The sequence below is a fragment of the Pinus tabuliformis genome, chromosome X (genome assembly GCF_031772625.1).
Source record: "Pinus tabuliformis cultivar Carrire ecotype Pingquan chromosome X, CPIR1, whole genome shotgun sequence".
Taxonomy (NCBI): Eukaryota; Viridiplantae; Streptophyta; class Pinopsida; order Pinales; family Pinaceae; genus Pinus; species Pinus tabuliformis.
Window position 1 is genome coordinate 829,443,355 of NC_142308.1, and position 12,498 is coordinate 829,455,852.

Here is a 12,498-nt window from a genome sequence, read left to right on the forward strand (position 1 = left end):
ATAAAAAGAATTTGACACATTAGCATCCTTGCATGTCATTACTTCTAAAAAATGAAGATAAAGATTGTCTAATGTAGAATTTCAATACTCGTTTTATCAAATCATTATTAAGAATATATGAGAAGTTTATCACCTGTACATTCAATAGAACTGATTTCAAAAACAATCATTTAAATTCTTATATTATTCTAAATAAAGTCTTTGAGGTTGTCTTGAAATCCATGATACACTTTGAAAATTTTCCTTTCAAAACAATGTTTTCATTTGATCTTGGAAGTAGTGATAGAACCTTATAAACATAGGATTCCTAGTTTTTCAAGCCACTTAAAGGTTGGTGAAAGAATTATTTTTTATGTCATGTTATTGCATGTTGAGATTTCTATTGGTTGGACTACTATAGTCTGATTTTACTTTGCCTAAGTGTTTGACTTAGTTCATCTTGTTTCTAATCCAAGCATGGGCAAGGATCTCATTGGTAAAGGTTTAAATAACAATATGTTATTCTTGGTTAAGATTTATATTGGCTTGACTAAAATAACCTAAGTCTACTCTCTTTCAGCATTTGAACCAACCAAGCTTGTTTGTATCACTTTTCACTCCAACAAAACCATGTGATTAACGTCCCTTTTTGGTTCCTTTTTTAAGTCTAGAGCCCATTTTCAGTGCTATTTACATCCATTTATCAAATATGATGCAAAAATTTTAGAAATTAAATAACAAAGCATTGGAACACATAAAATATTGCAGAAAAAGAAATACATAAAATCATAAAACAAGAGACATAGAGATATATGTGGTTCACCCAATCTGGGTTATGTCCACGGGGAAACAACCAGTCCTTCCTTTTATATTATCTAGAAAACTAAAGGGATACAACCTACAACACATATGTTGTAACTTTCTCTTCTTTCTCACACAATCTCCTCTATTTTTCTCTCACTGAATAATACACGGTCACAATACAATTCCTTGATATAAACTGAGGGTTGCCTTATAGGGAAAAATAATCCTAAATTAACATAACTTCAATCATCAAATATTTCGCCTAATCAATGACCCAGATTGAGTATAAAATTATAATATTTTACAACGCAGTTTTCTCAAAAATTTCTTTCCAGAGCACTGCCCCTGAATCCCTGCTAGGGGGGCTAAAAGAGTGTTGTTTCTCCCCTTGGACCCCCTCGAAACAATAGTGAGGGGGAAAGCCCCACCACATCCCCCATTAGTGATTAGGATGCAAACACAACTGAAAGAAGACCTTTGAATCAAGAAGATAATCACGCTCTACACCCAACAAAAAATTTATGCAAAATTTGCACTAAGTTTAGCACTAGGTGTTGCAATAGGTTTTGCACCAGTTTTTGTACCAAGTTTAGCGCCATCCCTTGCACCATGTTTTGTGTCAAATTTGGCACCTAAATTATTTCACTTGCTTTTTCATCCTCTATTTCGTCCACTTTTTGTGCCTACACTTGCATTTGTTTTTGCATCATTTTTTGCATTCATTTTTATGTCCTTTTTTGCATCCCCTTTGCGCCAAGTTTTTCATAGAGGTTTCTCTCTAGTTTTGAATCTAATTTTGCATCTACTTTTGTTGCATCCACTTTTTCATCTTGCTTTTTATCCACATTTGCATCCTTATTGTATCCATTATTACATCTAATTTTTTGTGCCATAATTTGTGCCTAGTTTGGCGCCTACCTTTGCACCCACTTTTGCTTTCAAGTTTTCATCCATGTTTGCATCCTTATTTGATTCTAAGCTTGCATCTATTTTTGCATCCCTTTATGTATCCACTATTGCATCAATTTTTGCATCTCATTTTTTCAACGAGTTCTCTTGCATCCACTTTTGCATCCATGTCTACATCCACTTTTGCATCCCTTTTAGCATATTATTTTTCAATAAAGTTTTCCTCTTTTTTTCATCTATCATTGCATAAACTTTTACATCCACTTTTTTTGCACCACAATTTGTGCCATATTTTTCACCTATTGTTGTACCCACATTTTCTTCCAATTTTGCATTCATATTTGCATCCGATATTTGCATCCGATATTTGCATCAAATATTGCATCTACTCTTTTGGGGTTTATGCATTGGGTTTTGTGTCTCATTTTTTATATAATTTTTCATTTTCTTTCATTGCATCCATTTTTGTATCCATTGTTGCACCCATGTTTGCGTTCGCTTTTGCACCCCATTTTTGCATCTTGATTTGCATCCAAGTTTGCATATTTTTTTGTGTTTGTTGATGCATTCACTTTTGTTGCTCCACAATTTGTGCCATGTTTTGCAGCTACCATTGCACCCACATTTTATTCCACTTTTTCATTCACATTTACATCCTCTTTTGCGTCCAAGTTTGCATTGAATATTGTGTATTTTTTTGAATCCCATGTTGCATCCACTTTTACATTAGGTTTTTCATCTCATTTTTCATCTATTTTTCACATCTACTTCTATTGCATCCACTTTTGCATCTAATTTTGTGTCCATGGTTGCACCCATGTTTGTGTCCACGTTTACATCCCTTTTTTCATCTTATTTTTTATCAGAAGACCAAATATAGGCTCAAAAATGAAAGTGCTTGGAATATCCCGAAACCAATGTCAAGTTGTAGTTTTTGTTGCCTTGATTCCAATGACGCTTGATCGCCTCAATCTGAAGTTGTATGAAGAATTTATGGAATTCTAAATTTTTTAACCAACAACTAAAAAGTCAGTGATAAGGTTGACTAGGTTGCGCTCGGAAGTCCATACAGTTGATTGTGGAGTGTATGGTTGGCGGTGGACCAATTAGGTCTTGACACGTGGCATCAGAGGCCAGCATGTGGTCTAATAAGAGGGTGCCACGTGGCACCCTATGGCTGGCCAAAATTTTTATAACAGACCTGAAGGCCTCGGTGGGGTTCAACCCCCTGACCTCCTACATAGAAACTCTACACCCTATCATCACACCATCACGTTGGTACTTAAACAACATAGGTCACTCATTATATTTGTTATCGATTGGTTTGGAATTTGGGAGGAGGGGTCGGGCAGTGAGCCCTGGCCCCTGGTCACGCCACCATATATCCATGGCACAGGTGGAAGGAAGTGGGATTGGACACTTGGCCCTGGCCCCTAGTTTTCGACAACCGTTATGAGAAATGATGGACAGGGCAAGGGCTTAGTCGGCGGGGCGGTCGGTTGGCCCTGACTCCTGGCCCTATTGACAACAATGTGACCCTATCCCAGAGCAATGGAGGGCTAAACTGACAGGGGCAGGTAGTTGGCCCTAGACCTAGGTCACATGGGTGCCACATGACCTTGATCCGGTGCATAATGGTTATTGGAAAAATTAATGAAGCAAAAAAATGCACTTTTTGTGGCAGGAATCACACCGGTCCAAGGAAAAATTATCGCTCTATGGACTGTGTAAAGGGTGAAATCTTCACGCACTTAGAAGGTTTTGCCAATTTGCAAGATAGATAGCAGAGCTTGGCCTGGAGAAGCATATATTTCTTACTGTTTAAACTTTTTGAGCTCAAGAAGAGCCTAGATGGGGTTTTTGAGCGTCTTTAACTCAATGGTAGCCTTAGTTTTCTAATCTGAGCACTTTATGATGGACTTTTTGCAGAATCATGTCTTTTAGTGCTAGAGGTAGAGACAATTTTGAAGCAGTATGGAGGCATATTTTAGCATGGAGAGAGCATAGTTAGAGGTTTTCTATCCTTCCAGTTTCATCTACAATAGTTGTTACTTCAGTAGAGTAGCTCTTTTTAGTATTTTTTCAATGTGTTAAGGAGAGAAACCCTTTTTAACTCTTCACTGTAAAGGATTTTCTTGTTTATGCTCTTCATTTCAGGTGGAGTACAAGGACCTATTGTGTGAGAGTCCTTTTTATGTTGACATTTTCATGACTTGTTGTAGGGAGTCTGTTATAGACATATTTGGGCACTTCAACCCCAATCTTATATGTCGATAAACTAGGGCTCTTCAACCCCTAAAAGTGTTGTTTCATACCCTAAAAGATCATGATCAACTGATTACATCATTCCCAAAAAGTTCCACCTGAAAAACCATCCAGAATTGGCCTAAACTGGACCATACTGACTGCTCCACTGTCAGGGTGCGATGCATACTGACTTCTACACTAGCCAGGTGCGATGCATACTGATGAGGCCTTCTGTAGGGTGCGATGAGCGAGGATGGACAAATGTCCGAGACAGTTTGCTAAGTGGATGCTCATGGAATCTTCTAGAAACTTCTCCTATGACACTTGCCTCTCTGAATTCGCCCAGGGATGAGTAAGAGATCCAAGAAATCTCCAAGTGGAACCAAATGCAACAAGTGGAATGACACTAATCAAAAACCCAGAGATGACTCACACCCTTGCACACATCTATAAATGGATCCCTCATCTAAGAGATCCAGAGGCGGGAATATTGTGAATTGTAAGGAAGTGTTGATAGTTTGTATTTGAGAAAGAGCATTGTATTGTTGGGTGATCTTGCTATTTCATGAGGTGAAGAGGGCTTTGATGCTGGGAGGATGATGCTAGATCAGACAACTGGGTTGTAATTCTCCCTTCTATTTTAATAAAGTTCTTCGAGTTTTCTTCCATATAACTATGCAATTGTGAATGTTATTATTTGTGAATGCCATTGTATGTTCATTATATTTCTGATTCCGTAATGATTATGATATAATAGATCAAGATGCTTTGACGGTTCTTTGTTACTGTGTTTCTACAGGTACTCTCCAAGCGGGATAAGTACGGAGAGGAGTTGCAAGCTCTGTCAAGGGGGAGAGAGATCAAGCAAGGAGTTGAGCGGAACATCCAGGTTGGTTCCTTTTTCTTTCTCTTGTCTATTATACATAGAAGAAATCACGAATTGCTTTAAACTGTTGTTTCTAGGGTAGCTGCCAAACCTAGAGGGCTAGTTGATCGAAAAGACCTAAAAGCATGTTAATGTGTATCACTTTTTCCCTTTTTGTGGCAAAGAAGTTTTATAAAAATAAATGGAGTTAGAAAGTTTACTCTTAAATTTACAAAATCATCAAAAATTAGTTGGTGGTAAAAGAAGACAAAACATGTCAATTTAAATTCAATTTCATGTCATATTTTTTCTAAAATTTAATATATATTTTTTATCTAATTTATTCATTTTCTTTAAAAGATATCATTAATATTTTACATAAATTTTTAAGTAGTGACAAAACTGCGACCCCACATTTCTCTATTGATTTATGTTTTTCAATTCTAATTTCTTTAAGAGATGTGTTGTAAACATTCTAAAGATTGCTAAACAAATTTAAAAATAAAAAGTAAGCATATTTTTTAATTATTATTAAAATACTAGTAAAAATGATCATCTTTTCGTATATATAAAACCGCGACCTAAGAAACTACCCTTTCAAGTTTAAAAAATCAATTTTTTTTAATAGAAATTTGAAAATAACATATAACAAAATGTTAAAATTATTTTTTGAAAATTTTTAAAATATATTTTAAACTTTTGATAATAAAATTTTTAATTGTGATTATAATAACATATTTTATATTATTCAAAATATAATATATAAAATTATTTGTTTAGAAATTCTAATTCTATATATATATATATATATATATATATATATATATATATTAAAGAGGTTTAGCATTGCATTTAACTTTACATAAAGTTATTTATATTTTGTGAGTGATTAACCATAGTTTTTACCAATATTTACTCTCAGTTGACTTATTTGCAAATTTAGTAATTACTTTTTATAACATTATTTATATTTTCTAAACCCATTAAATAGGTTCACTATAGCTTTTACTAAAATTTATTGTGAGTTAGCTTTGTTACAAATTTAGCATTTCTTTTTTATAATTAACAAGTATGAAACTCAACTCATTTAATTGATATTTTTATATTATTATTTTTTTTTTTATCTTTTTTCATTTAAGTACTTTTTTGCTTTTGCCATATAATGAGACACATTAGCATGCTTTTAAAAGTTTTCCCAGAAACAGAGTCATCTTTCTGAGTGAGAATTCTTTGTAGGATAAACAAGCCACTCTATTGTCAACAAGTTGTATGTACTCATTTGGTACAAAAATCAATATAGTGGTCTAGGTATTGGAGCAGGCCCGAAGATGTAGCCTAGGAGGGGTGAAGTCTGTTATCAAATGTTGGCTTCTTCTCTTCATGTTTAACATTTTGAGTTACATGTGAATTTGTTTCTCTTTTAAGTTCATGTGAAAATTTAACTCACCATCTTGAAGAGGATGTGAAACTTATTTTACTTTTAAAGACCCATTTTTTTAACTTGCAAAGTGTCAAAGGACTGTCGGTTTTGATAAAAGGAGATTTCCTCCATTTCTAGATTAGGTGGTATTAGAGTAGGTTTTGACCAAGTTGCAAGTATGATCAAGAAAATGAAGCGTAAGATACTCTAAGATTTGGAGGAGATTAATCGATATCTTCGAATTGGGAATGTTGAGCTGAGGAGATTGCTTGAAATTGCAGAGGAGGAGAAAAGGAAAATTCGCCTACAGATTGGTGAGAGTTCCATCCTTGAAGCAAAAAATAAACCCCCTAAGATGAATCTAATTTGTGGACATGGTTCGTACACAGGATATGGAACCTATGTTGAGAATGATGCTTGTGAGTTTTGGCAGCATCTAAAGGATTCTCCCTATGTGCCCATTGGTAAAAGTGGTTGGATAGAGTCATCATCCACTTCTTCATCAGCATCTGAAACAAAAAATATGGTTGATAGTCCAAAGGAGGTAATTATAATTTCTAGTTCTACTCCTTCAGCTAATGTTGATCATACATCTTTTGCAACCTTTGAAAAGCATACCAAAGGTATTGGTATGAAGCTTTTAAATCAGATGGGTTATGATGGAAGAGGCCTCAGAGTCAATGGCCAAGGTATCACTAATCTTATCAAGATGAAAGAACAACTATGATTTGAAGGATTGGGTTATGTTCATGAATAGATAGGAGGGTGCTCTGAAATTGTTGACACAAAGAAATCATCAAGTGATGATATGTCACACCATGATGGTAGTGATGATGGAAAATTGTCTCCAAAGAAAGATGAATGTTCCAAGAGACATCCAAATTCTAGTCATTCTCGTCAAAATCACAGCCCAAAGGACAAGTATAAGTGTCATGGGGATTCTAGAAATGTTGGTGATTTTTATTATTTATGGGAAATGTTTTTCCTTGCTCATTTTGTGATGCATCTGACCATTGTGTGGCTAATTGTGAGCAATGTAAGGTGGTGGTCAAAAGAATGAATCAAATCCTTGGGAAACAATATGTGGAATCTTTCCCTATTATGAAGACTTCCTTGTTGATGGGCAAATGAAAGCATTTGTGTACCCATTGTAGCATGAATTGGCACCAAATTGAAAATTTTTGGAAACTTGATCCAGAAATTCATACCAAGACGAACAAAGAGGTCATGTGATCCTTTTCAAATAAAGAGATAGGTGGACAAGTAGAAACCAATGTAGTTTTTGAAGCATCCTTTGAAGCAGAGCGGGTGCAGAAAGAGAACCCATAGTTCTGGTTAGGCAAAGAATGGGTAGACTATTTTGTACAGTTAGCTTGCTTTGTAAAATTGTAAATACTTGTTCTATATTCCCTTTTTGGTACTTTGAAATGTGAATTCATGTACAATCACTTATCTACAAAAAGTGTGTTATCTTTGGAATGTTATGTTATCTTGGTTTGATGATAAGTCAACTTGAATGGGACTTTTGGGATGAGAATTTGTATTTCATCCAGTATGTCTACAGTTGTGTCAAGCACTCACTTATACAAGTATTTAGATGTGAAGCTTTTTTTTGAATTTGATCCTTGGTAAAGATTGTGTAGACTATGACCATAGTAATGTGGAAAAAGCCAAGTATGTGATTGTACAAGCACTAGCAGAAAATGGTGAAATTAGTGACTAAGTGACTAAAAAAGTTAGTCACCACAACTTTTTCAAGTGAAATACTACCAAAAATTAGAAATATTAAGAGACCCAACTAAAAACGACTAACATAAATGACTAATTTAGTCTCGAGTTAAAATATATGACTAGCTAATAAGTAATACTACTGAAAATGACTAACGTGAATGACTAATTTAGTCTAGGAACAAAAATATGACTACCTAACAAGAACTACAATAATATGAATTAGTCGTTTATGTTAGTCATTTTAATTGTGTCACTTCAACAATCTAAACTTACAAGTGATAGGAGATTCAAAGGCTTTTATAGAGTGGATGAAAGGTTATACTTCCTTATACACTTCCTTATTGGATCAGAGGATGATTAGAATTATGGAGCTTATTAGAATCTTTAGGGTTATATCATTTGATCACATTCACAGGGAATTAAATTCAAAGGTTAACAAATTATCGAAAATGGGAGTGGGCCACACCCACCCTTAACATGACCCGATTTTTACCTACGAAGTTTCAAATCAGTGACCTTAACACCACAAAATGCCTTAACAATACACCATGCCATCATCTATTATATGCCCCATGGACATAAATTACCACTAATTATTTTAGATACTTTACTTCTATGTACATGACTTGTAACTTTTAAATTTTTAATTAAAAATAATTGGTTGAATAACATAATCTCCCCTCCCTACTTTAATCCATTGTATATGAAAAGCCTTAATTACACCAAAGGTGTCCCTTTTTGAAATTGGCTAGGCTAAGCATTGTCTAATACCCTTTTCACCTCCATTTGACTTTGTCCTGATGTACCCATGACATCTATCTCATTCTCAAAATTGTCATTTTTATCAACTGAATTCTGCTATTGAGGACTGTTGGGAGACTTACAAATGTCTCTCGGACAAATTCTTGATATATCTAGTTTATTGGTTGTTGGATATACTCTTGTTGTTATAGTAGTAGTCACTAGTTTGACCATGGACCTGGTGCAAATATCTCAATATGGACCTGGTGGACTTGGAATAAGAGAAAAAAATTATGTAAAACTATGAAAAACAAAAATCATCCACAAAGATTCTACAACTCCTTAAAATATTTCTAACAAACTCAAAAATATAAAAAATAAATATAATAAAAAATATATCATAATTTTTTTATTAAAAAATACTAAAAAAAATTCTTTATGTTAAAATATTTTACACAATTTCTTTAAAAAATATGCATTTATTTTAAATACTTGAATCTCTAAATCACCTATTAGCTTACCTAGTTAAAAAAAACACCATTAATATTTGAAAGTAAAATTTATACATATTTTACATAATCAATATTCATTTCTACAAAAATACATTAACTCTAATCCAGTTTCATCTATGGTATATTATCATATCCAATCTCATTTAAAATATATTATCATAACATAATATATTAAAAGTTAAATATTATTTAAATTCTTAAAAAATTATAATTATATTATAATTCCCTCCATCCTCCAAAGCTTCCATAGGTCCTATGCCCATCATTGATAACAATATAATATATTAAAAGTTAAATATTATTTAAATTCTTAAGAAAATACAATGATATTATAATTCCCTCTCGCCTCCAAAGCTTCCATAGGTCCTATGCCCACCATTAAAATTACCCAAGACCACCTTTTTATTGATTCTACACAGTGCGCAGTATGTGAGGGTGAATTTGAAGTGGGCACCGCAGTAAGACAAATGACCTGTGTACGACTATGTTTGCATTCTTCCGTGGCTTGAACAACATAATTCTTGTCCAATTTGTTGATATGTGATGCCCATAGATGACGTGGAGTATGAGCAGGCTCGCTCACATGGGTAAAGCTTTCATTGGGTTTGGAATTCTGGTGGCACGTCAGATGGGTAAGGTGGAAATCTTGATGGGTTTTCTTCACTGGGTATTTTGGGAACATCAAATAACAGTAATATTGAATCTTCGGGCCTGAAATGAGCTATGGCAATATCATGGGCGGCAGTAGTAGTATTGTCCCAAAACACTGAGAAGCTTCTAGTGGTGGTGGTTCTATTGTTATATTTCCTGTCCATGGGGCAACTAATGTCAATGGTAGTGGTAGAGGGACAAGAACTTCGAGGTCTCTTTTTTAGGGCCATTTAGGGCTTCCTTTTGCAACGACTCATTAAGCTCAAGATGAAACAAGCATCGGTCCTCCAAACAATGGAGAGATTGTTTCTAGCAGACCAGATGAGGGAAATGATGTTCAGGGAAAGAACTTAGTTACTACAAGGGCAGAGGATGACAATAATACTCTTATATCTAAAGCAAGAGAGGGAGACTTAGACTAGTGGTTTGTAACTTATATCACGCAACTTCGGCTAGCTAGAGTTCAAATTTTTTAAAGGTATGATTTCCAGGTCATTCATTAATTCCATGTAAAACATGAAATACAGACTAGTTCAAATATTTTCCTATTCCCACACAGAAAAATATTTACAGCTTGGCAAATTTTATTCGTCACCTTAGTTTTCATTATTGTGGAACACTACTACTACAGGGAATAGGTTGCAATGATGATCAACATATCAAGTTATTTTTCGATGAATGATGCTAATTCTTTACTTCTAAGGGATTTTAAGGTAATTTTAAGCAAATTTTACATGTCATTAGATCAATGCATCTTTCTTTGCAAAACTTTTGAAGCACAAAGAATTACAATCAAAACAACATATTGTTTTGAATGTGGCAATATAATTCAGTCATGAGAAATGACAATAGCAAATGATAGCAAAAAAATGGTGATAATTCTTTGATTTCAATTTAGAATCTAGTTTTTTTAAACTTTCCAATATCAGAAATTGAATATAAGCACCTCTGCTACTTAAATGATCCCACACACGAATTCTAAGCATGAAAGTTTTCAAGGCCTCCTTAAGAAGCTCATCTTTTGATCACTGGAATTAACTATGAATTCTTGCAACCTGGTTCAATCATCTCTATAATTCTTTTATGGAATATGAATTACTTTCTTAAGATTGTCTCTCAATATCAATTAGAAAAAATGAAAATAAATATTTTATGTGAATGTAGCAAGATGGAATCTCATCATATGAACCATTGAACTCCAAGCCTTTAACATAAATATATGTTCATTTAAGCATTCTTCTACAAAATTTAGTTTCCAGGGACTCACTCAAAATTATAATGTGTGTATGAAAGATCTTATATGGAACTACACTTCAACACAGCTTGTGGTGTTTGGGGAAGTCAGACTTACATGGATTACTATTTCCTTCTGTTAAATTCTACACCAGTTTAAAAGGGGCATCTTCTCTGATAACCTTTCTTATCTCTTAAAGAACATGTTTAGAGGTATAGGGATTCTCCAACAGAAGATAAGGCATGCACTGAAATATGCATTCAAGAGATGGAGCATCCTTCCCTAGTATAGCCATCTCTTTTGTAAGGGTTGAGTCCTTGACTCTTTTTTTCTCTGCTATCGCTTCCTAGTTATTTTTACTTTGTTTCAGATAGGCATTCCTAGAGATCTGAAAGCTCCCGGAGCCTTCTTTAAATGGATCTCCTAGATTTTCAAGGTTCTCTCCTAGCAATGGAGATGATTTCAGGCATAGATAGTGGCATTTTTTATCATTCAACTCCATCCTGCTTTTATAAGGACAACGTTTAGCCTTTGTTTGCAGATTTTGTCCAAGGAGAATTGTGCCATCAACAAAGAGTTGATGAGAGATATACTTGATCTCGAAAGTGAGGAAACTCTTAAGTTCTGTAAATTAGAGCAAAGATGTAAATTTATGTGAGTCTCCTCTAGAGGGTTGTAATTGGAGTCTCCCCTAGCAGGTTGCACCTAAGGACCAAAATGCCAAATCTCATTCAAAGATCTTTTGTATCTAGAAACGATGATTCTTATTGAAATATGATATTTTTTTTCTAAATTTTTCATTTGTTGAGAAAATTGATCAACAAAGAATCAGCTGGCATAAAGAACTAACGCGATTTCCCACTCATCTTTCTTATTTTAGTTCCTTATAGGTTATTTTTATACAATCATGCATCAAACTGTTTCTTGATCTGCTAACTTTATCTCCCAAAACTGTTTTATACAAATAATATTTTGGAATCTGTGAGATTGAAGACCAAAGAAGATGTGTTTCAGAGAGCTAAGGATAAGACCGATAAAGTTGGGCATGTTAAAGAAATAGTTTTTATCAATAGAATCCAAGTTAAGTTAAGTAAAGTGCTAGTAGGGTATATAATACCCAACATTAATGTGTTATGTATTCTTTTGATTTATTTGATCACTTATGTCTATGTAGAAAACTAACCTTTGGTAACAAAGAAGAGTTAAATTGGTGATGAGTTCAACTGATAGGATTGAACTTCTGAAATTTGTGTGCAAATGGCATCATCCCTTATCCATGGTGTGTCAAATGCTTTGATAGAAAAACTTTCAAGTGTTGAAAACTACAGTATGCAGGTAGACACCATGTTATTGGAAAATGTAACTAGGTTTTGTCTTCATTTAATGTATTTGAGTCATCATGTAA

At 34.0% G+C, this 12,498-nt stretch overlaps 1 long non-coding RNA gene across 3 annotated transcripts in view; it reads left to right on the forward strand.

The window, feature by feature from the left end:
• The first annotated feature begins 9,641 nt into the window (after positions 1-9,641).
• LOC149142327 (uncharacterized) overlaps positions 9,642-12,498 on the forward strand; it is a 38,079-nt gene continuing 35,222 nt past the window's right edge. For all 3 annotated transcript variants that reach the window (XR_016264777.1, XR_016264778.1, XR_016264779.1), the window contains exons 1-2: positions 9,642-10,337; positions 10,491-10,572. This is a non-coding gene — a long non-coding RNA (uncharacterized LOC149142327). The remainder of the gene's footprint in view (positions 10,338-10,490; positions 10,573-12,498) is intronic.